The sequence below is a fragment of the Camelus bactrianus genome, chromosome 8 (genome assembly GCF_048773025.1).
Source record: "Camelus bactrianus isolate YW-2024 breed Bactrian camel chromosome 8, ASM4877302v1, whole genome shotgun sequence".
NCBI classification, from domain to species: Eukaryota; Metazoa; Chordata; class Mammalia; order Artiodactyla; family Camelidae; genus Camelus; species Camelus bactrianus.
Genome location: NC_133546.1, coordinates 15,787,741 through 15,813,755, shown reverse-complemented (window position 1 = coordinate 15,813,755; position 26,015 = coordinate 15,787,741). Strand labels below are relative to the sequence as shown.

At 39.1% G+C, this 26,015-nt stretch overlaps 1 protein-coding gene across 2 annotated transcripts in view; it reads left to right on the top strand.

Annotated features, from left to right (window-relative positions):
- The window catches only part of SASH1 (SAM and SH3 domain containing 1), a 284,627-nt gene that overhangs the window by 90,204 nt on the left and 168,408 nt on the right, over positions 1-26,015 (top strand). The window lies entirely within an intron of this gene.

The window sequence follows — 26,015 nt, the reverse complement described above, 5'->3', positions numbered from 1 at the left end:
GCTCATTTGGTGGCAGCTTAGAGGAAGGGGAACAAGAGCAGGAGAAGAACAAGAGTCATTGCAGGGAGGCTCTGACTTTGCCTCTTGTTTAAAGTATCTGGAGAATTTAGCAAAATTTTGAAGGCACACATTTCTATACTTTTGAAGGCAAAGGTCAAAAGTCAAATGTCGGCAGCCATGGAGGCTTGAATCACTGTGTGAAGTTAACCTGGGGGAAAAAATGTCTTCAGGGAGGAGAACTTTTTTATTGCTGAATTCTAGCATTTCCATCTGGCCAGGGCTGCTCCTCCAGAAACTTCTCGAAGAGTACACTGATAAGGGCCTGTAACACGAAATAGGATTCAGCCATCACAGAGGGTAGGACTCTGGGCCCTGGTGTAGCACTGCCCCGGGGAGCCACCGCTGACCTCAGGGAACTACAAAGAAGAGGCCCCGTGGAGAGTCACACCACTGCCGTCACTCGGGAGCTGTTTTCTTCCTTGGTTTGTTTTTTTCCTAAGAAAATGACGATAAAATAGCTTAGATTAAAGACATTGTGTTTGGAGACAGTCGGTTCTGGTTTTATTTATTAAGCAACTTTTATTTGATTGTGACAACACTGTAAGATGAGAGTCATGATATTTACTTTGAAGCTAACGTTGTCAAATTTAGCTGGAAAAAAATTAAAGATGGACACTGTTCTGTTAAATTTGAACATCAGATAGACAATGAATAATTTTTTAGTATATGGATGCCCCATGCAATATTTGGGACATACATATACTAAAAAATTATTTGTATTTTATCTGGTTACCCTATTGAAACATCAGTGTAACACAGCACCACCACCTTCAATAAAAATTAGTTCATGGCTATAATTTACACATTTTAAAGGAAATGGCATTCGCTAAAAGAAAACACAATGAATTGTTGACTTGAAGCAGTTTACCAAAATTTGTTATTTGTCAATTTCCCGCTTTAAATAAGTCTATAAATTTGCTATCAGAGAACCAATAGATTCTCCTGAGTTGAACTTCATTAGTAATTCATAAATAAAACATACAGAACATTTTGCAAGCATTGAAAATATTTTGTAACTATAGATAATTGTTTATGTGTTAAAGGAGGGAATTCATTCAACAAATACCCGTTGAGCACTCACTGAATCCTAGATGCTGTTGAAGGTTTGGGGGGACATCAGGAAAGAAAATGAACCTCCCTGTCCTCTTGGGTCTTCATTCTAGAGAATGATTTTTTGAGGATATGTGAATGTTAAACTATGGCCAAATCCAGGAAGCTTAATGATATTTTGTGGGGCCACATGACATTATAAAGATGTCTTTTTCATAATTTAGACTTTAGATATTTATTTTTCAGCATTTATTGGTTCTACAAGAATTATACATCCTGATATCCTTTTAAGTCGTTTAAGTTCTCTAGGGTTTTATGCCTGAGAATTATATAAACTTAAGAAGCTTTTGATTTAAAGGGACAAGCTAAATTGGGAGGGCACATGAAGCAAGACATGAATTCAGGATGTTACCTTTAGTTACAAAGTCTCAACTCCTAAATCAGAGTAAATTTACAAGGTGCCTGTCCCATCCTCCCCACCCTGCCCCATATTTGAGTGGAGATTTTTAGGAGCAGGGAATGTCAAGATGTTGAGGAGGAAATTAAACTCTAAGTTCCTAGGGGCTGTATCCATTGATGCATGCATATCAGTTTAGCAACACATTGTAGTTCTTATTCTCCACTTGAGAGGTAGTAAATTGCTTTTGGGTAGAAATGAATTAACCCTTTCCTATGACTACATTACCATAACATACTGTCAGAAATGATTTAGTAAACTGAATATGGAAGGCTAAAAACCTTCATATAGTTCCAAGAAATAAATTGATTACTGTGTCCTTTTTTCATTAGTATGATCAGATTCACAAGATGATTTCATGCTCATACTCATTTTCATAACCTCTATTGTGTATCTCAGCAGACTCAAGGTTGGAAGAATGTAAAAGGTTATCTAGTTCTACCTTCTTGTGTCTATCAGATGCTCATTTCCCTCTATAACATCCTCACCAAGTGGTACAACATTTTAAGGTAACCTAGAATAAGTTTCAAGGATCTAGTTTAAAAAAACAAAACTCTTTGCCTCCCTATTCCTTTCATTTAGAGCAAGAAAACAAGATAGTCTGTTCCTCTCATTTAGAGCAAGGAAACAAGATCAGGTCAGAGTTTTGAGAAACTTAAAGCACTGCAAAGAAGGATGCCCTGTATTTCTTACTTGAGGGAAGAAAAATAGCTGGTAAACTGTTTTTTATTACTGATAATAGCAATTCTATATCCTAAATCTAACTAACATTTGGTATCTAAATAGCATCTCTATCTGAAAACAACTCATGTAAGATTATTATGTGCCAAGCACTGTGCTAGGGCATTTTCAAGTCATTTCTTATTTAATTAAAAAATTCATCATTTAATTTTCACAAGACCCTTAAGACAGCGTCTTATGTTCTTGGCTAATAATGATGATCAGGGTGAGCGTTAGAGAAATTAAGTAATTTGCCTACTATTTTAATATTAAAGGGTAATTTTGGATCATAGAATCTTGTTTTCTAATTTTCTAGGATTTCTCTCGATATTGTGTCAGAAATGCAGGATGGGAAATCTTACATCTATAGTGCTTCTATTACTTCATACAGCCTTATTCTCAGAGTCATATGATACATCCCCATGCTGCAGGAGAAACAGTCTATACCTAAATATATATATATATATAGTAACAAATGAGTGCTATTATTTTTCTTCTCCTAATTTAACCATGGATACAGTAAAGATGAAAATGTGTTTGATTCCAAGCACTACTGTACTTTAAATTTGATTAAAAAATAAAAACCTTGTTCATTCCACAGCAGCAGACTACACATTTATCTCAACACAGCTGGAACATTCTCTAGGATGGGCCATATGCTAATTCATAAAATAAGACTCAATATAAAAATATTGAAATCATACAAGTATGTTTTCTGACCATCATGGAAATAATGGAAAGAAATTTGGGAAATTCACAAATATAGGGAAATTAAACAACACACTTCTAAATAACCAGAGGGTCAAAGAAGAAATTGCAAGAAAAATTAGAAAATGTTTTGAGACGAAATAAAAGAAGAATACAACATATCAAAACTTATGGGATGCAGCTAAAGCAGTGCTTAAAGGGCAATGTATAGCTGTACAGTGCCTATATTAAAAAAGAAGAAAAGCTCTCTCGATTCAGACCTAGTGTGCAATAACACGGCTAAATGCATGGACAGAATCATCAGTAGATACAGGACCTGTTATGGTTCCTCCTTGGGAATTTGGTAAAGAAAATTGCTATCAGCCTGCATTCTAAGTGCACTTGCTTTTTCTATGTCAAAACAAAGATCAAAAGATGAGCTGTGGGGATTTGGCACTCTAGTTCCTGCAAGAACACAGTAGCTGGTGGTGCCTGAACCTACAACACCACTTCTACCATCACAGCAAAATTCATCAGCTGAAGCCTGAAGGAATTGAAAAACCAGTAGAAGCTCTGGCATTTGAAACATTGCTAACCCATAATAAATGAGTTAATTTATGTAACTAAAAGAAGAAGGAACAGAAGAATAGGAAGAAGAGGAAGAAGAAGGAGAAGAAGGAACAGGAGAAGAGAGGGGGAGATAGAAGATGGAGGAGTGAGAAGAGGAGGAGGAGTGGAGGAAGAAGAGGAGGAGGGATCTAAAATCAATAACCAAATCTTCCACCTTAAGGAACTAGAAAAAGAAGAGAAAATTAAACTCAAAATGATCAGAAAGAATGAATACTAACAAACTGAATCCAGCAACATATAGAAAGATTCCTATACCATGATCAAATGGGGTTTATCTCAGGAATGCAAGGTTGGTTTACCATTCAAAGTCAATTAATATATCATATTAGTAGAATAAAAGACAAAGACCATATAATCATCTCAGTAGACACAGAAAATGAATCTGACAAAATTTAGCAACCTTTTGTGATTTAAAAAAAAAAATTTGCTCAACATTCTAAGACTAGAAGGGAACTTCCTCAACCTAATACAAGGCATCTACAAAAAACAACAAAACAAAACAAAATAAAACAAAAACTCATCATACCTAATGGTAAAAGAATGAATGCTTTTCCCCTTAGATCAGGGAAAAAATTTTAGGATATTCAGTTCTATTTAACATTTTACTAAAAGTTCCAGCCAGGGTAATTATGCAAGAAAATGAAATAAAAGCCATGCACATTGAAAAGGAAAAAGCAAAATTACCTCTATTTGTAGATCACATGATTTTGTGCATAAAAATCTTATGAAACCCACTAAAAAAAACCTATTAAATAATAAATGAATTCAGCAAGTTTGCAGGATATAAGATCAATATATTTCCATATACTAACAATAAACATTCTGAAAATGAATTTTCAATAGCATTAAAAAGAATAAAATACTTAGGTATAAATTTAACAAAAGGAGTGAAAGATTTATACACTGGACACCACAAAACATTGTTGAAAGAAATTCAAGATCTAATTAAGTGGAAAAACATCCCTTGTTCATACATCAGGACACAATATTTATCAGATAGAAGTACTCCCCAAATTCATCTACATTTTCAGCATAAGCCCTGTAACGGGACCCAGAATAGCCCAAACAATTCTAAAAAAAAAAAGAACAAAGTTGAAAAACTCACAATGCTCAGTTGGTACAGCTGCTTTAGTAAAACAGTTTGGCAGTTCCTCAAAGTTAAACAGAATTACCATATGACTCAACAATATCACTCTTAGGAATATACCCAAGAGAAATGAAAACACATGTACACACAAAAACTTGTACATGAATATTCATAGCAACATTATTTACTTTTTTAAAAATGGAAGCAACAAGTGTACATCAAGTGATGAATGAATAAATAATATGTATATGTCCATACAATGAAATATTGTTTAGAAATAAAAGAAATGAAGTACTGATATACACTACAACATGTTGCTAAGTGAAAGAAGTCGGTCACAAAACACCACTTATTGTATGATTCCATTTATGTAAAATAGCCTCAATTGGCATATTGATGGAGATGTAAAGTGGGTTGGTGGTGCTTAGGGCTTGAGGTGAGGCATGGAGGGAGGGAATAGGGACTAACTGCTAACAGGTACAAAGTTTCTTTTCCGGGGCATGAAAATGTTCTAAAATTAGGCTGTGGTGATGGTTTTACAACCCTGTGAAAGCACTCAAATACATTAAATTGTACACTTTAAATGGGTAAATTGTATTTAATGTGAATTCTATTTCAAAAAAAACTGTTTTAAATAACAGGACATGGCACCCTACTCTATTCTTTTCTAAATCTACCAGTACTCAGACTATCCCTCAAATCTTTTCAATAGTTTTAGTATTGCTCGTTCAAGCCCTAGCTTTAAAAATTCATGACTTGTAGGAAGCTTTCTTAAAATAACTCCTGTGTTCTATACTGATCCGTTTCTGAATGGACATTTCTTCAGAATATATTCGGCCGTTTAACCCCTGCTTCTATACTTTTGGTAATTGTTCTGGAGTCATTTTCTCCTTGACATTTCTGAGCCTCGGCTAATTTCCTCAAGTCCTTTACTTTCATTACCTATTGCTGCAGGGCTCCCCTGGACGGCTGATGATTTCATTTGTTCCTGAGCTTACAGTTGGGAGCTCACCAAAACTCACACCCAGTCCATGCAAGCTTTGACCTTAGTCTCTATTCCGGTCAGGGTCCAGGCAGTAAACATCAGGCTGACTGAAAGGGTTTGACAAGAGTTGACTGAAACACTGTTACACAGAGGTGTGGGCAGGATTAAAGCACAGGGATGGAAAAGCACCAGATTCTAGCAAGCCCATGCCGCCTTGAAGCTTGAAGGAAAAACTGGAGAAAACAATTCTTAAATCAAAGACCATAACCTTGGAAATGGGCTCACCTCTGCCGAGCTCCAGGCTCAGAGGAAGGTAGCAACTGCTGAAACCCTGGCAGGAGTAGGCACTGGTGGACACAGACAGACACAAACATCCCCCTCTCCTTTTCCCTCTTCCCACTCTCTTATCCTCTACTGTTGACCCAACCCAAAGGAAGCCAGAGAACCAGGACTCGTCTGTAGATGTCAGCCTCCCAGGGGAAAGATGGCAAAGAGGGCAGAGATGGATCTAGAGGGGCTGATGCGGGTGGACCAGCACAAGCTCTGACCCACCAGGGTCACTGGTCTCTAAGCCCCAGGGTTCCAGCCTCCAGCTGGGTCTGGGAAACCTCTCCTTGATTGTCTAGGAACATAACTGCTGCCACTTCTCTGTGCCGCTGCTTCCGTACTTTGTGGCACTTTCAAAAGCAGCTATTATTTCAGTCCCTCAGAGGTCTCTGCAGGGGATCTTTGATCTCGTTGACTTAGGAGAGGTGTCTCTCCCCACCAGTAGTTACAGCCCTTCATTGAGTCTTTCCCCTCCGTTTTCACAGCCTCCTCCACCTGGAAACACAGACAGGTCCCCTCAGGCCTGAGTCAAGGCAGATTTTCTCCTCCATCCCTTCTTCTCCCAGGAGAGCCAGGCTGGGGAACGTATCACCCAACAGCCCCCTCAGAACCACTTCCACCAGTGACAGTTCTCATGTGTCCCAAGCTGAGCTACACGTCGTTTTGCACTCTCACATCCAGAATTCCTTATCCTCTGTTTCATATTTTATTTGATGCTGGGGCAGCAGTGGGAGGGGATTGTTGTAGAAGGAGCCTCAATATTTGGGGGAAATTGATGACTGTGCTCTGCTTATAATGTACTGATGACCACAGGGGCTACTACCTGGTCAAATAGGACATTTTGCCCCTCCAGATAATATAGTCTGACGTTTCTGCCTTCGTATTTCTTTTGTCATGATCTTGCAATGTGTATTGGCTTATTTTACACTCAGACCTAAAGGGTTCTCTACGCTGTCACCCACTACAGAGTAGTACCATAATTTTTTTACAGGTCTGTTTTAACAAGTTGAAGACCTGCTTATCTTACTTCTGAGTTTGCAACTATTTGCAGATCCTTGAGGTTGCCGAATATCTGACCTCTGTAAAAGTGAAACATCATTAGCTTCGCTGTTACTTTCTCTTTTCCTCTGGAATCATCCAGCAGTTACTGAATTCAGAAGATTCAATCATGTGTCAAGTTTAAAGAAATAGAAGTAGAAAATGTTATCCAAGCAGATGTTGATGTAAACCTGCAACATTGACACTGCTTGAGAACTTGTCAGAAATGCAAATTCTCAGGCCTGGCCCAGACCTACTAAATCAGACACTCTGGGAACCCTCCAGAAGGTCCTGATGCAGGTTAAAGTTTGGGGGTTTTTTTTAACTTTTTTTTATTGAGTTATAGTCATTTTACAATGTTGTGTCAAGTTCCAGTGTACAGCACAATTTTTCATTTATACATGAACATATATATATTCATTGTCACATTTTTTGTTTTCGCTGTGAACTACCACAAGATCTTGTATATATTTCCCTGTGCTATACAGTATAATCCTGTTTACCTATTTGATACAGGTTAAAGGTTATTTAAACTTTAAATAGTGTTCCAAGGGAGGAGAAAGAGTATGTCTTAGTCTGGGTTCTCTATGGTGCGTAAATGATGGACATCACCATTGGGCGTAGCCTTTGAATTAGCATTCATACCCTTTTGTGTTACTGTCCTAAAAGAAGGCAATGTGGGGCTAGTCTGCGTTCATTCAATGGCATCACAAATAGTTAACCCATTGAGTATCAGAAACCAGCTGCACCCAAGGATTGGGAGAAATTCATCCTGGCCACAGTATTTGGTCAGTACCTCTGGGATTTATTTGGTGCAATGTGCACAGTAGATACGGGCAAGATGACCAGGCGTTGGTGTTTTTAAGCATGTGTGATGACAGTGTCTTCGTCATCCTTGAGTGCCCCAGAGAACTGGCCACTTGCCTCATTCTTAGCACAACCCTCATAGGCAACTGGAGAGGAAGCTGGCAGCCCTGCCTTAAAAGAGCTTACTGTGTACCAAGCTGTCAGACCCATTAAAAAAATGGTATCCTCCTGGAAGAGGATAGTTGTGAACCAGGTTCCATGGCTGCCTCAATATTTTCAGGCATCCTGTTGTGTTTACTTCTCTTCCACTCATGCTGATTCTCAGACTTCAAAAGAGGATGTATGGTTTGTCCTGAGAATCCAGCCCTCCCAGAATAACCTGTCACGCCTCCTTCATGTTGCTAACGGGTAGCTGCTTTTTTAAATTAAGTAATTAAAATTTTTACTCAGCCTCTTAGTCACCTTAACTTGGCTTTATTTTATTTTGGTGGAAAGCAAATCACTTGGCTGGTAGAATTTGGTTTAATTGGTCACTTGGCTCCAGGTGTGATGACTTTTTCATTAATGTTTATTCAACAAATATATTTTATTTAACTTTCCCTGAAATAACCCAGCTGACTCTGATTGCTCAAGATGTGCAGAGCTCTGAGGAGGAGATATGATTCCAGAATTTCTGTGATAATACGAGGGTAAAACTCAAGAGAGAGACACAGCCTGAAGGCTTAGAGATTTAGCCTGGGGATAAGCAAGTCATGCAGCAAACCACAGTGTCCTGTCTTTTTCTCTGGGTTCCAAATCTCTTAGTTCTTCTGTATTCCTCTCTCTCTAGGGTCTTGTGAGTGTGTGTGGGCACACACGCGTGCATGCGTGTTTGTGTTTGTGTATTGCACCTTGTGCAAAATATAATAATGGCATTTTACCACAGTTTTTTTTTTAAAAAAAGGTTAAAAAGCAAAAATGCATAATGGCTAACAACATGGCATATCTGAGAACTTACTCTATAATGGGCCCCAGGCAAAACACTTTCTTGTATTACATCAGTGCTTACCAGAACTCAGTAGCTTTTAAAAAATATTTTCTGCTTTTCTTTCTTGCTCTCCAGTTTCTTGTATTTGGAAAATGGAATTGTTTCTTTCCAGCCTCTAAGAGTCTCCCCCTCTATGTGGCCCCATCCGAAATGGTTTGGTGTTTGTAGTTATGCTAACTTGACAAAGAGAGAACGTGGAATGCTGAGTGAGAACTGAAGGTTGTTATGATGAAAAATGAGTGATGCAGTCTTCTGAGGTGGACTCTGCAAGACTCTCTTGCCTTTGCGGTAGCAGAGGCCAGGCTGTGGCCTGCTGGCTGTGCCCGCTGTGAGTCACAGAAAGCTCCTTTGCTTATAAATCCGTGGAGCTGAAGGTCATGCAGAGGGCTTGCCCACACTAGCTTATTTACTCTAGGATCAGAATCAAGACCTTAGTTAATCTCAGTTATATCAGTGTTTCGTATTTCCCGCCGCCACTCACTTCCACCCAAATTGCTCCTGCACTGGCCCTGCCAGTTGGCCAGAACAGACTGGCAAATGATCATTCCTCAGGACAGCCAGAGCATGTACATCAGGCTCGGATGCCGTCAGGAGAAATGCAGTTATTCTCATGCCATTGGTAGACTGGCGCTCATGTTAATATGAGGAAAAGAATTGTTCCTCCGCCCTTGTATTAAAAGGCTTAAGGTATGGAGGTCAGTTGTAAATGTTGGACTGGTGACCTCGCCGGCCTGCTGGGTGAGTCAGAGCTCATAAGGTGACATTAAAATAAAACAAAACTCCGGCACTTCAGCTGAGTGAGTGACCTTAGGTGAGCTTCTTAACCTTTATAAATATCCATTTCTTCGTCTTTAAAATGAGTAGCAGCACCACTTACAAAGTATGTTCTAAGAATTAAATAACTCATGAAGGAAGATTTGCTGGTTTATTCACCATTTACTCTGTCCCAGGCTTTGGATATCCCTTTATAGTCATTATCTAAGTGATTTCCAAAAAACCTGAGGAGATAGTCTACATGAACATGCTGAAAACAGTGCCTGGCATGTCGGAAGTACCCCATAAGTGTGGAATATTGTTTTACTCTTTACTGAGAATCTCTTCTGTCCAGGCACTGTGCTAGGCACTAAGAACAACAAAAGGAAAAAACGATGGAGTTCCTGCCCTCGGGCAGCTCACAGTCTAATTGAAGAGACATTGAAGCAAATTAACAATTAAAGTGCTGCGTGTTGTTTACTGGACTTTTCATGGTGATCATTTCATAATGTATTTGATTATCCGGTCACCATGAAACAAACATAATGTTATACATCAACTCTACGTCAATTAAAAAAAAAGAAGAGAATCTGAAAATAATAATGAAATGAAATAAAATAAAAATGCTGTGGGTTAAGTGCTGTGAGAGTGGCATTTGCAGGTTATTTCTCTGGGATGATGGAAGAGGAGCAGGAGGTTCTTGTTGGGGAGAGGGCCAAAAAAACCGTCCCGGGAGTGGGGGGCAGCGTTTGATTATGTCTTGAAGGACAGGTTAAGTGTCAGCAGCAGACAGAGATCCAGTGAGGTACGGAGTGATTGAGGAGAGAGACACTCCAAATGATAATCAGAAAAACCTCCTCCCCCGCCCTGCTGCCCCGAAGAAGGGAAAAAAACAAAAACAAAAACAAAAACAAAACCCGGGTCATGGAAATTGGTGGCAGAGGAAAGAGATACCATTTGAGCCAAACCCCAAAGCTAGACTTAGATACTGTGAGGAAACTACATTAGCAGAGGCTGGACGGGGGCTCACGTGAGCCGACGTGACACCCTGATTCTGACATACTCTCCTAGTGCCCAGATCTTTTAAAAAGAGCTTGAATAATCTCTATACTCTCTCCAGTGTCTTAGATTCTCCCTGACTGGGAAAATTCATCTTTAGTGCCAATTTAAACCTCTTGGCTGCAGTTTTTCTCCATGCTTATTTGTGAATACGTGTGGAATTTGGTTCAAGAATAACTTAAATCTGTTAGGGTTGTTTGTTTTTTTTTTTTTTTTTCCCCTACTCTTTGAGGTTTAGCACGTGTTTTCCAAGATCCTGTGATTCTCAGGGCTTGGTATTTAAATACAACTAACACTCTTCTGGGTGCAAAATACCACCACAAAACTATTTGAAAGATTTCTGGCAAAGAAGAGGAGTGGAGGGCGGGAGGAGAGGGAAGGCACTGAATGAAGTGGCTCTTTGTCTGTATAAATATACAAACCTGTGTCAAGACTCTTTACCCTTCTACTGTCCCTTCAACCCCTCAACAGGTGGCGCGAGCTCATAGACATTTGTAGAGCAGATGGGATGTCATTTTAATGTTGCTTCTAATTGACAAGGGCCTCGCGGTGGCTGTGTGCGTGCGGCCGCGTGCCTGAGTTAGGGTGGGCAGTGGAATTAGAAACTGCTACCTGCTCCTTCTGGCAGAGAAGAAAGAGTTGTAATTGTGTCAGCTGGCTAGAACACATCGTGTTAACTCAAAGGCCTTATTTTACTGGTTTTATGTCCCTTGACTTGCCAGTCCTTCCCTCCCCTTTGCATACCTCTGAATTTTGGGCAACTTGAACAAGGAAACCTTGTTCCTCTGAAAATTACCTTGAGCATAAGCTCAGCATTTTCCTGTCCAGATTTTCATAAACAATTCAGGTTGCATTAAATTTACACCAGAAATTAGCTTGTGCTTCTCAGAAATGGTCCAAAGAGGAAGTGAAAAGGGCTGGGAAGTAGCTCAAGCAGTCCTTGGAGTCTAGCAGGTATTCGAATCAGAGGATAAACAACACAGAGTCGGAAGTTCTGTCCCCGAGCAGCCATAATTTTTGCAATTCTCATTCTATAAGCCATATGGTGAGTAGATGTAGCCCCACTTCCTGTAGGGAACACATGCAATGCCAAGACCACAGCCACCTCCACCTCCTCACTCAGCATCCATGAGGACCCTGCACGCTAATTAGAATACTGTTGTTTATACAAAACAGAGCAGAAAACACTTATTTGATCAGTTGAGGAACGATCTTTTAAATTGTATGGGTTCCTTCAATCATTCAGCTTCTTGGAAGAAAACAAATCCCAATTATTAATCATATCCTATTAGATCAGACTTGAAAACAATTTATATGATAATGAGGAATTTACCGAGCCCGCTGAGTGTATTCTTTTGTGCCTGAGTCTAGGGGTTATTTCTAAGACCTTCATGGTCTTTTTCCTCTAATCAAGGGCACACGTTTTCATTTTAGGCCCTCAGACAAATTTTGGAAATAGATGTCTTTTTATTTCTTCCTTTCTTCTCCACCCAATTTCATTACTGTGTCCTTAACTCAAGAGGAGGAAAAGAAAGAGAGGATGGAGTTAGAATAACTTACTCTCTCCTAAGCCCCAAGTCTATTAATGAAAAATAGTAGAAATGATTTTTTTTTACAGTAGTGAGTGAGCTGCAAACATCCAAGGGATACAGCGAGTTACTCTTCATCATTAGTATTAAACAGAATTGAAATAAAACTTTAATAACCACTATTATCATTTATTCAGTGCTCCCTTTAAGCCAGGGAGATAGAGTATTGACTGCTTTTCCACATAACAACAATAAAAGTAGCGAATATATTTTTATTGATCATCTACTATATGCCACTCCTCGTGTCAAGTTCTTTTTGCAAACTATCTCATTTATTCCTCTCATCAATACTATGTCATACTAATAACTATTATGTATAAAATAGATATACAACAAGTTTCTTCTGTATAGCCCAAGGAACTACATTCAATATCTTGTAGTAATCTATAATGAAAAAGAATATGAAAATGAACATATGTATGTTCATGTGTGACTGAAACATTATGCTGTACACAAGAAATTGACACATTGTAAACTGACTATACTTCAATTTAAAAAAAAAAGCCATAGATATTTTCATTAACCTCATTTTATAATTGAAGAAAGTGAGACTTAAGAGAATACTGGATAAAGGTTGAACTTGAAGAGTCAAAATCTATGTGACCCTTTGATGAATCCTTAAATGGACAGGTTTCATTTGTTTCTTCCTTTCTTTGTTTCTGATGCAAGTAACCCCATTAATTGACCAGTTTTATATAAATTCAAGATATTTTAAGTTTAAAGGATTTTCTTACCTTGGCTGTAGGAACTTTCTTGGCCTGTCAAAATCTCAGAAATAGGACTAACCCGCCACACCCCTGAACATTTCTGCTTTCAAGAATCCTGTGCTCTGGCCCAGCAGACTCTTCTCCCTCACAATGCTGAGGATACAGGAATCCTTTTCCTCACTGATTTCCTGGCACATCAGTGTTTTCAAACTAGAATCAAAATAGAGTCTGAATATTACTGCTGCCTAGCCTGATTTAAAACTTTCATTATTTTTCCAAAGGATTTATTTAAAATATAAGATTACTGAAGTCAGATCACCATGTTTACTACTGAACGTCAAGTTTACTCTTATCTAGGTTTTTCCAGTTGGAGGCAGCTTCCACGGTCTTCCCTGCGTTTTTTGCGTTTTGGATGGGAGAGGCTGACTGGAAACCCACCAGCATCCCCAGCGGAGGCTGTGCGGGGCAGACCGGTCTCTTTATTTTTAATTTGCCGTATATGAAGGGAGCTGCTCTGTAGCTGTTTTCAGTCTAGACAGGATATGATGATAATAGCACAAATAAAAGTTCATGTATTCCAGCCAGGGACAAATTAAGTGGGTGCAGAGCATAGATATATGTCCTGCTGTCAGTGACATGGAGCAGCACGTGGCCCACCACAGGGCATGGTGCCCAGATTAACTGGCTTGCCCAGAACACATCTATGATTAGAAGAAAGCTCTCAGGAACTACTGGGCAGTGTGCATTTGGACTCTCAAATTTTTTTCTCATAGGCACTGAAAGTTAGATATTTTATTTTATAGACCAGGAGAATGAGTGGCGTTTGACACCATTGGTTTATGAAATGTTTTGCTGGTTTTCTTTCATAAGTTTTAGATCTTTCTGGGAGACACTGGCCACCATATGTTGAGATGATGCAGGGAGTATTAACTATTGCTTTGCGAAGGTGGCCAAGCCCTGGCACAGTCGGGGATTACAGAATTAGGGGGAGAGGGGTGTATCTTGAGTATAAGCATGAGCGAACGATCAAAGTGAGGCTTTTTATGTCACACGAGCTCCTGAAATAGAACCCCCGGGATTGCTGTGCTTTAGAAACACTGCCGTTTGTGCCTGGAGGAGTATAACAGTGATCAGACATGGCACCTGGCTGCCTGCACTCCACTCTGAATCAGCTGGAAAGGGAAGGAATCATGAGAAATAGCCAACGGCCCAGAGCAACTTCAAAAATAGTGTCTCTCCGTGGAAAAGCTGGAGATGAATAGTAAAGAGGTTAGACACTGTATCCAAAGAAAATCAAGGGTGAAATTGCTTGTGTTGCTGACCAAAGGCTAAATGCTTCTCTTGGATGCAGACAAGCAATTCCAAGGGCCTCCGCAGAACCTGGGTGTGCATGAGCCAGCGATAAAATTCAGCCCAATAAAGAGCTCTTGTTAATCTGTGACACTGTGTTTATCATCAAACCTGCAAAACCAGGAAAGTTAAACACTGTGGGTGGATCAAAAGAGGTGGTCCCTGAATATTTATTATTATTAAGGAATTTTGAGGAAATATGGAGAAAACCTTTTAAAATAGGACTCCCAGCAGCTCCTGCTTGCTTTTTTTGGATGCTGGATGCTCTCAGGTTCCATTCCTTAAAATTTGACCGTCGTGCACTCCATTTCCTTTTTGTACATTCAACAACATATAAACTTTTTGCAACACATTCTGTTGTTTAACAGTGAGGCATTCAAGAGTGATCAGAAGTAATCAAAAAGGTTATGCTTTCTGAGACGGGGTTTTGAGAAAAACCCTTTCTTTGTCTCTCAGCTTCAGGAACTCAATCCTTCCAATTCTTACAGTTCTTTACATGGAGAATCTAAAAGTCTAGGACTTTAAGTGAGTGCTGAGAATTCCTGCCCACACAGTACATCAGAGACCTTGCCGTCTAAGGTGCTGGTATCCTGTGCTTTGATCTCTGCCACTCTCATCCACTGAGGTATTCAGTCAGTCAGTCAGTCAGTCAAGTGTCTGGCTGGCATTGAATTTGGCTCCATGAAGGCTTGACTCTGGAGGTGGAATAGTAGCAGGCATGTTTCAGAAGGTGGTGAATAGGCAACATTACAAAATATATCAGAGGTGGGTATAGCTCAGTGTAGGGTGACTGCTTAGCATGCATGAAGTCCTGGGTTCAATCCCCAGTACTTCCATTAGTAAATAAATAAATAAATAAACCTAATTACCTGGCCCCCCCAAAAGAATTCTCTCTATATATAATCTATAGGGTCAGATGTATACACAGTAAACACAATGAATATTAGCTATTAGCATTAACTTTAGCTGTGCTTATCATTAAACAGCGTAGTAATAATGTAGAAAATTATTCAAAGACAATTTAATTCGAAGTCCCACCATCCCAATGCATGACCAGTTTTTATTTTACATTTATTTATATATTTGTTCAAAAAATACTCACTGAGCTTCTGCTCTATTGCAAACATTGGTGTATAATATTTGCAGGTCCTCCTCTCACCTTTGTATATATACACCCCTGATTTCTCTGAGTTAGGTTTTTTATACAGAGGGTATTTTCTCATGGTGTTACATGTTCTTTATATTAACATTTTAATCAGTAGATATTATTCCTTCAAAATCATCATTTATTTGACCATTCTTCTCTTGTGGAATATAAAGCTTCTTTCTAAATTTTCAATATGATAAAAAAAATGCAGTAATAAGCCTCTGAGCACAGAGCTTCTGATTTCTTTCCAATAATTTACCAGAATAAATTCCCAGGAATCTAAATACTGGATCAGAGGATATGCACATTTTTACGGATTTTGATGCATCCTGCCAAATTTCCAAACCTTGTACCAATTTACATTTATAATTTTCTTTATATCAGTCACGTTCCATTGCCACCTTCATGAAGATACTGCTTAACTTCTAGATGGAGAATTGAGGAACACTATAGTCTCATCAAGAATTCATGCATAAGCCACATCTTATAAGCCACCTTCCAGATGGCTTAACCCAACCATTATATAAATAACTTCCACTAAGTAAGAAAGCTATTTCCTCCTCCCCAGATCTTTAGCATCTCCTATTTCCTTATTCCCTATTCCCTAAGACAATTCCTATACTGAAACACACACTCATAGTATTACAGAGCGTTAGAAATGGAAGCAACCTCAAGTATCTCTTTTTACCCCCTTTATGTTAGCATTAAGGATTCCGAGAGCCAGGGAGACTGTGAATTACTTCAGAGGACAGAGTTGGTGGGGAGATCTAGGACAAGATCCTTTGATTGGTACTTATGCTGGGAAATATCATGGGGGTTGGCCCATATACTAATATTGGAAAGAAGAAGAAAAAAAAATCAGCATGGTCTTTGGGCCAATATGACCTGCACATTAGTGAAGTGTTTAAAATTTTACTCCTTCCCTAGTGCGCTGGTGGCTTTTCATGTGTACTGTTATTGCAGGCTGTGAGATTACCTACTCAGCCCAGGGACTGTCAGCAATACATGGTGCACGTGGAAAGTAAAATGAAGGTTACCATCCCAGAAGGGAAATCAGGAAGCATTAAAATCTAAAGGATGCGCTCTCTTGAAGCCTTAAGACTAACCTCCTTAGCTGATAGCAGACAAGGTGCAGGTGACTGACCACCTGGTTCCGTGAGCTTTGAATCTAGACATTCCCTCACTAACATTTCTTAAAACAGAGAGCGTCAGTTTCCTCCAATACATCATGTTGTTTTATGTCTTTGTGCCTTTGTTCCTACTGTTCTCATAATCCTACCCTAGCTGAGCCCCCATGTGGCTATCGAATTTCAACCTGTCTCTGAGACTTATTAATTCAGATGAAGCCTCTTACAGGAAGGCTTCAATGATGCATCAAGGGTGCCCTGACCATCCAATCTCTCAGTTCATAAAGGGCCTGTGGATATTCTTTTATCACTCCAGGTTGAGAATATTTATGTGTCTGTCTCCCTCACTAGACTAAGCTAATCAAGATCAGAATCTGTGAGTTATTTTCATCTTCCTCAATGCTTAGTACAGAATAGACATTCTGTAAATATTTATTGAACTGAAATATCTGAAATATATGAGTGAGGATTTGTGAATATCCTAAAATCCATTGAAGATGATCTGGGTCTAGCATCAGTAAAATGTGGCTAGAATGTAATTCTTTCTTAGAATGCTTACATCTGATCAGTTTTGTTGTATTATTGGTAGAAAATGTGTTAACAGGAAAAGAGTGGTCTGTTTGGCCTCTGTACAGGAGAAACCCGGCAACAATAGTTTCTCAAAAATGTAAATTATTATTGTCATCACCATCATCTCCTCTGGGATCTTATTCTGTAGTACTCTCTTAAATTTACAAACCCCCCCCCCCACTATTTCTTTTCTGCTTACCTTATACATTTGTTCAAATCGTTCATATGCATAAAAATATTTCTGCAAACCTCATGATCCCTTCTGTTATCTTTCCTCACTTATTTTTTTCCCATCATTTCCTCAATCCCCTGCAATCTAGTTTCTACTCCTTCCCCTACACTGAAATTGCCCTGGCTAAGTAGAGTCAGCAGTGACCCCCAAAGGGGGCCTCTCTTGTTGACTTTTCCCTAATGCTGGACACTGCTGATCCCTCCCCCTTCCTGCAATCCTCAGCTTCCTTGACAGTAAGCCATCATGATTCTCCTCCTACCTCTAGGACTACTCTAACTCATTGTGTCACCACCACATGTTGTTCTCTTGAGTGCTGGTGTTCCCCAAGTTCCTTTTTTCTCAGTTTTCCATTCTCACTTACCCCAATGGATTTCATTCATTGTTACCCATCATAATCACCTGTGGCTCTTTCAAAAAATAAAGATCTCTGAGAAAGGGAACATTTGTGAACTGCTGGTAGGAATGTAAATTGGTGCATACACTATGGAAAACAGTATGGAGGTTCTGCAAAAAATCAAAAATAGGACTACCATATGATCCAGCAGTTCTACTTCTGGGTATATATTCAAAGGGAATGAAAAAGCATCACAAAGAAATATCTGCACTCCCTTGTTCATTGCAGCACTATTTACAATAGGCAAGATATGTAAACAACCTAAATGTCAATAGATGAAAGGCTAAAAAAGATGTTTTTATATATATAAATGTAATTCAGCTGTGAGAAAGAAGGAAATCCTGTCATTTGTGACAACATGGATGGACCTCGAGAACATTACGCTAAGTGAAAGAAGTCAGACAGAGAAAGACAAATACTACATGATATGACTTATGTTTGGAATCTAGAAGAGCCGAACTCAATGAAGCAGAGTAGGATAGGGGTTACCAGGGGCGGGGGATGGAGGAACGGGGGAGATATTGGTCAAAGGGCACAGACTTCCAGTTTTAAGACAAATGAGTTCTGGGGAACTAATGTACAGCTTGGTGATTACAGTTAATAATACTGTACTATATACTTGAAAGTTGCTAAGGGAGTAGATCTTAAATGTTCTCACCACACACAAAAAAATGGTAATTGTGTAACAGGATGGTGATGAAGGTATTTGCTAACTGTGGTGGTAATCATTTTGAAACATATAAGTGTATCAAATGAGCATGTTGTACACCTTAAACTTACACAATATTGTAGATCAATTTTATCTCAACAAAGCTGGAAGGAGAAAGCAGGAGTATTTCAGGAAAAAATGAACAGACTGAACAGAACAGAGAAGTAGAAAATAGGAAATACAGAGAAATGTGAGGGGAAGTAGATTAGAGCCTCCCAGAGCACCTCTCTGTAGGATCAGAACAGAAAATCAAGCTGGAAAAGCAGCGTGGGATCTGGCAGCAGCTGACATGCATGCGCCCAAGGGCCCCCATTGTTCATTTTTGTTGCCTCTTGCCCAGATTAGCAGCATGACTGAAAAGTTGCCTTGTCTCAATTTTCACCCTTTTCTAGGTTCCACACTACCATTAATTACAAAATGAACCCAAATCAGACCACTTAACAGTTTATTTTCCAAAAGTAAAGATTTTACACTCCTGATTAGATGCTACTGAATACCAGGGCTGTCTTTTGTCAGTACCTAACCTGATGTCAGACATAACTGGCCCTCAATTAATATTTGTTGCCTGATGAATGAATGATGGACCAAAATCTCTCTAATTTGAATCAGCAAGAGAAAGACTAGTCAAAATTATGGACTGATGCGGAATATTCTCAAAGAGTACAAAAAGTAGTACAAATTCAGTGGCTTATTTAGAAGAATTATATGTGAAATGCTTTACGGCACTTCAAACCCGCTTTAAGATTGTTTTCTAATGTTGGTTAAATTATTCTCCCTTTATTTCTCTTTTTTAAGTTTTACCTTGTTAATGCAGTTAGTAAACTCCACCCCCCAGCGCCGCCCCCACCCCCCACAAAGCAAATCTGTCCCAGTTTGGGATGAATCGTCATGAATCGTGATCAGTCATTCTAAATTAAGTAGATTTCTTCATGAATTTACCAGTGAATGAATGATTTATCCCTTTGCTATCATTAATCCTTAGCCTCTTACTTTTGCCTTTCAGTAGTTATTACAGAAAGAAATAGAATTTTCAGACAGATATTTTACTGTTTTTGTTTGTTTTCATCACTAAAGAGTAGCTCTTTTTTGGAGAATTCTTGTCATCTATGCTACTCTTGAAGAATTCTTTGGCAAATGAAGATCTGTATTTTTCATCTTTTTTCCTTTCATGTGTGTTCCATTTAGACCAGGAAATTGACATTTCAGCCCAGAAGACTTAGGCCAGATGTTAGTCCACTGGCTGAAAGATGGATTTCCTGCCCCAATAGGTGACCTCTGAAAGCAAAATAGGCTTTTTCTTAATGGATAGACTGTCCAAATGACCTCATTTCCAGAACAAGGGGCCTTTGTTGTGTCCCTTTGCTATTGGAATCAACATCATCTGATTTTTGAGAACATTCATTAGATACAGAGGAGCTAGCACCTACTTGTTTCATTTATAAGGCATAGGAAAAAATTATGCCTAGACAAACTATTTTTTGTTCTTTTAAAAAATATTTGTGTTCCTTGAGAGGGAAATGGTGCAGAAAATCTGGTGCCTGCTTGCCCACATTCATATTTCTCTTAGATGTCTATCCTCATTCCAGCCAGCACTAACCATAGGAGCCGAGCATGTTACGAGCTTTCCTAAACGGGGAATTGTTTCACTAAGCTTAACCAAAGCACTATTTAAAGAAGCAGCCATGACCCCAGTGTCCTGTCACTCAGGCTTCTATCTCTATATGTGAGAAGCTCATTGAAACGTTCTTGTGGCGCCACCTCTTTTGATGAGTTCTTCCCCAAGTTCATGTATTTATATCTTCAATTGTATAAGGCAGCTCAGAAAAACTGAGATAAGTGAGCCTTTGTGTGTGTGTGTGTGTGTGTGTGTGCGCACATGCGCGTGTGCCTCTGCGTATGTCACAGGAAATGCAGTTTGAAAGAAAGTACCCAGAAGAGGAAAGTGGCCTTGAATGACTGAAGGGAGACTGAAGAACTTAACTCTATGTGGAAAGGAAGGGAGTTAGATTGTGTGAGAAGGAAGACATGTTTCTGAGATTCTAAAATGATAGAACTTCATAGCTAAAGGGAAAGTTAAGAGGTTTCTTTTAATGCTCGCTCTCTCCCTTCCTTTCTCCCTCTTTTCTTTCTTTATTTCTTTAGAAACAAGAATAGGAATATTTTTTTAATAGCCAACAGGCACATTTTAGTAGTATAAAAATCTTATTCTTTGTGATCCAAAATGTTGGCTCCCCTATGAAAGACATAGAACAGATAAAGCAGAGCTGTATGCAGTTAGCATCAGGCTGGGCAGTGCCTCTAAGACCCATGGTTCTTCTTCAAGTAATTTATATAGTAAATACAAGATTCTTTAAAAAAAAATAAGTAGTAAAAGGGATATCACACTTCCTTTGTTTTAATGAGTCATTATATATATTTTTCCAGAATGTTAGCTCAGTTCCTCTCTTTTAATAGTCATTAGCAAATGTCATTCATTATAAATAATTTTTTGTCGTTTGTCATCCAAACTATTATGGATAATACTTCAATTCTGGATAAGAGTCATAATAGTCTTCTGCAGTTTCTGGGATTAATTCTGTAAGTGAGAATCTTTTGTTCTATGTCTGTATCATCTTGGCACTTCAAAGAAGCAGAACAATAGTTTTAACTGGAGCTTTTAAATTTAGTAGGAAAAAAATATTTTCACAAGTATGTTTAAGCAATAGACAGGCAAGTAGGCATTCTCCTTGGGTAAAGTTTATAAAACAGACACGATTAATGAAGCAATGTGGTTGGTGGACGATACTTCCCAGCTGTGCTTTTAAGATTTTCCTTGCATAATTTGGAAATATTTAACATAATCTCTAGTCTCTTACTAATACATTCCTTTTTTTCCCTTATATTCTCCTAAGCTAAAAAGATAAATAGCAGAGAGTATGATTCTGAAGGTCATTCCCTCTGCACGCTTCCTTATTTTTTTTTTTCCAGTGTCAGGTTGCTGTCACAGAACCTCACAGCTCTCCACAGGAGACACTGCTCTTGTGTGAATTCAGAGGTAATTTTATGGTGACTTGAAGTCTTTGGGTTCTTTGCCTTAAACGTTGTGAATTCAACATTGGCAGCCCACTCAGAGTTTTCGGCTTCTTGTCTATAATGTGTCAATAGTTAATAACAGTTAATTCTGAATAGTTCAGAATCCTCATATTTCAGAATTACAAATGGCTTTAGAAATTATCTAGTCTGACCTGACGATGCAAAATGAAATCTTGGTCAAGTCATACTAGGCCTGATGGAATAATTCCCAGGCAGAACCTTGGTGTTTACATAGCATCAACACAGATGAAAATCTAACTGGCTAGCCTAGTAACATCGCTTATCAGAGTGGAAGAAGAGATTTTGGAGGAAAGTATTTATAGCCCTGAATCATTTTGTTTGTTTACCTTCTCTCCCTGGCCCGTTTGGGCTGTCTTCACTTGGTTTTAATTGCTCTTTAGTTTGCCCTTTTCTCAATCCCTCTTACCAAATACTCCGTGATGAAGAGGGTTTTAAACAGGTAACACTTTAGTAAGGGGTTGGCTCACTTTTGAGGCAGTTGTGAAAAAACGTGTTTGGGATTGTCAAGGGGAAAAATGTTTTGGCATTTCAGTCTTTCCTTGAAGTTGGTTCCCTGGAGGCATTGAGGAATGCCCCACGTTGAAGTGCCAGAGAGGGTTGCTGATGGTAGGCAAAAATTACATAAGCTTATCTATTTTCATTGCTCAATTTCAGAAGGAGGTATGGTAAGAAAATAAACTGAACTATTTAAAATCTTAAGGATTTAATCTCTGCTTAATCTCCCCCCTTTTTTTTCAGGCAGAAAATGTGTTACCTTTAAAAAATAACAAGTGTTTAAATAAAGCAGTGTTCCTAAACGTGCTTTTCCTATGGATAATACAGTTTACTCCAATAAACGCACTTAATTCCAATATTTTATTGTCAGCCTTTTAGAGCCAAATATCTCTGAACATCTGATTTTGGGATCTCCATTCATGTATCTCATGATGGTTTCTTTTACCAATTAATTAAAAAAATAATCCACTGGTATAGTTTTTCAATATATTATATTCTAGAACTTCACATTTCCTTGGTTATGTGTTCCTTTTTCCTTATAAACATTCCCATAGTTCCAGGTAGCTCTCAAATTTGAGCAGATGTCACAATCGCTTGGGGGGCTTCTTAAAATACAGACCACTGGTCCCACCCCCAGTGTCTGGCTCAGTAGTGTGGAGCTGGGGTCCGGAAATTTGCATTTTCAACAAATTCCTAAGTGATGCAAATGCTTCTGTTCTTGAGTCCACACTTTGCGAAGCACTGATCTAGATAAAATAATGAAAATATGGTGGTGGTGTGGACTACAGTGGTGCGTGGTAGTGGAGGTGGAGAGAAGTGGATGAACTTGACATGTTTAGGAAGTAGAATCCACAGAGCTTTGTCCGTGGTTAGATGGGAGTGATGGTGAGGTGTGGGAAGGAATCATCACGTCTCAGATTGGGGGCTTGAACAAATGGATGGATGTGACAGAGAACTGACATGGGAAGTGAGCAGGGTGGGAGGGTCGAATCGTAGTGAAAAGTCATAAATTCTATTTAAAGTTTGAATAAAATATTTTAAAAATGTCAAACACAATGCCTGACGTAGAGTAGATTTTCAATAAATAACATAGATATTGCTATTATTACTACCTTTACTATCAAAACTGAATGGCCCTTATCACTCCACCCTGCCGGAAATCACCTCTTGGTCACACTCAGCCGCCACATTCCAGGGCTAGGAATTATCCCTTTATGTAACCCCAGAGACTTAGGTATGAACAAGGAAATTTTATAGCTATCACCTCATGGTATGAGTGAGTCAAGGGGGAGCAAAAAGAAGGAAAAGGGAGAAAAAGTTCTAATTCACAGAGAATTACTGTCTTCATTGTCACACACAATGTCACAGCAACTGTATTTACCCTACTTTACAGAAGAGAGAAGTAATTTGACCAATGTCTTATAGAAACTGGGGTGAAAATTCAAACTTGGCTCTGTCCTGGATCCATTATATTTTTCTTATGTCAGAATGACATTCCAAATAGGCTGCAGGCAACATCCTGCAGCTTCTAGACAAGTGGCTTACACTTGAAATCCTGCCACACAGTGAGAACCACTTTTTCCGCCAAGCAAGCCAGAATTTGCTTTTATATGTGCATGTGTGTAGCACGTGCATATATATGCACATGCATATATGCACTACGCATATAACTGAGACTAATTTTCCAAGAAATAACACTTATCGAGATAGGTGCATTACCAATATTTATTTTCACTGAATGCATTCTGATACCTTCTTTTTCATTCGTTGCAATAAACGTTTATCAGGACCCACAGAATTGATTTCACAGTCAACTTATGGGTCTCTGCTGGATGTCTAGAAAACCTTCTAGATCCCTTTCTGTCCTGAGAATTCACTTACATCATAACAATTCCACTGAGCTGGATGAGGGAGAGCCCTGATGGAAAGGGGAAAGGAGAGCAGGATTCCTGTGCCTATTCTTTCTGTATACAGATCTTTAATGATGCATCTACACTTGCCCGTAGTGCAGAGCTTTGTGAGAATCAAATAAGTTATAATATAGATGAAAGAACTTTTAAAAGTAGTCAAGTCATCTGACTTTTCTTCTGCTCCACGTAGCTGTGTTCACTTGGAGTGATCGTTTAAGTTCTCTGGAACCCATTTCTTCATCCTCAAAATGAGGGATTTGATCCAGATCACCTCCAAGGCCCTAACCTAGCCTCATGGGGTATAATTCTATTATAAAAAGCTCTTTGTAAACAGTACCCTATGGGACTCTGAAATAGTATGATTATGATCACAATGCTGCTGATTATTCTTTATATTGTGTTAAAAAGCCCCTGAAGGAATTTTTGGAAGATTGACATTAACTAAAGGAGAAAAGACTCAATTTGGGTGAAGTAATCAGGCTCTTTTTGAGTAGCAGCATCATGAAGTTGATAAGTTAAAAAGGTTCGTCTTTGTCTTTAAAATGGTCAAAAAAACTTTTGACGTTTACAAGTAGAAAAATGCCTGCTCAAAATATCCTATTTATGTCCAGACAGCAAAATTATAGGGACCAACATTTCCCCTCAAGTGTATGGCTTATACTCATTTCCTTATCCATTTATTAGGGAGCACCAGGAAAAGGAGCTTAAATATCTAGGGTAGGTTGATTTCTCTAGGTGCCAAAATGCTGGCTAAGACTTAATTATATTGATACATGTGTTTCTGTTGTTTCTAAATAATACCTATCTTTATTTAGATGACCCTGAAATATAATATTACCTCTGTGGAGGTGGGTGGCAATTAGTGTGGCCTCGCCTCATCTAGGATGGGGAAACTGCAGCGCAGAAGAATTAAATGCTTTGCCCTCGGGTCATCTGATGAGTCAAGAAGAAAGATGCAGGCTTGGTGCTGGCGAGTCCTGCCCCTACCCACTGCTTGTAGGACTGCATGCCCAGTCGCTTGCCAGACTGTGTATACGCGGAAAACAAGTTGCCTGCCTAGAAGCAGCACGTCCTTTCTATTGTCTTCAGTTTAATAAGGTACCAAATGGCTAAGACATTGGAATTCTTACATATATCCTAAAATCAACTCTTATTGGGTTGTTTTACCTTTTCCCATCATTTACTCATCTTCAAGTCTTTATAGACGTGAATCCTCATCATCCCACCACAGCTTCAGTGAATTTATTTGGATTCTTAGCATCTCAGAACACGCATGGGGCCTAGCTCCAGCATCAGCCCAGGAACGCACCAGGTCTGGTTGATACCGACGGCGCCCAGCCCTCCACTTCAACACAGTGCCTCCTTACCAGAGAGGGAAAACGTTCTCATTCTTTTTTCTTTTCTTTCAAAAATATTGTGTTCGGGGATTACGCTTATGCATTTAATTACTTTTGAAAAAGTTTTTTCTTTCAATTTTGAACTTCCCTCTAAGGGCTCTTCATCCATTTGCACTGAGAGGGGCTCCCGGTAATTAATGCTTTAGGAAGGGGGTTTCGAGGACGTGCTGGTCTGCGGCTCCTTTCCTGTGGGCTCAGAGGGTAAAAAACAACAGAGGAGGCCTCCAAAACAAGCAAGGGCTCTCTCCCCGGGGCACCTCACCTGCTTTTTTGTACCACTCAGCCCTTTACCATGGGGGAGGTTCCTCGTGGTTTCTGAGCCGTTTCACAAAGTGATCAATCACCAAATCAAATGTGACACGGATTGTGATCTCCCAGGAAAATTCTGAGTGGTTTTTAAAGAAAGAATCACAAAAGGACAAATACCTCTACAGGGCTGTTTCCTTCATAAAATAAATCCGTCATGGATCTTATCCTTGGAAAAACACACACAGGGCCCCAAGTGTGCAATGGCTAAATGGCTGCAACCGTAACATTTCCTTTTGAAAAATGGCCCTTGCCTCTGTCCTGACTGTAAAGGAACCATTAAAACTCAAAGCTCATTTCCC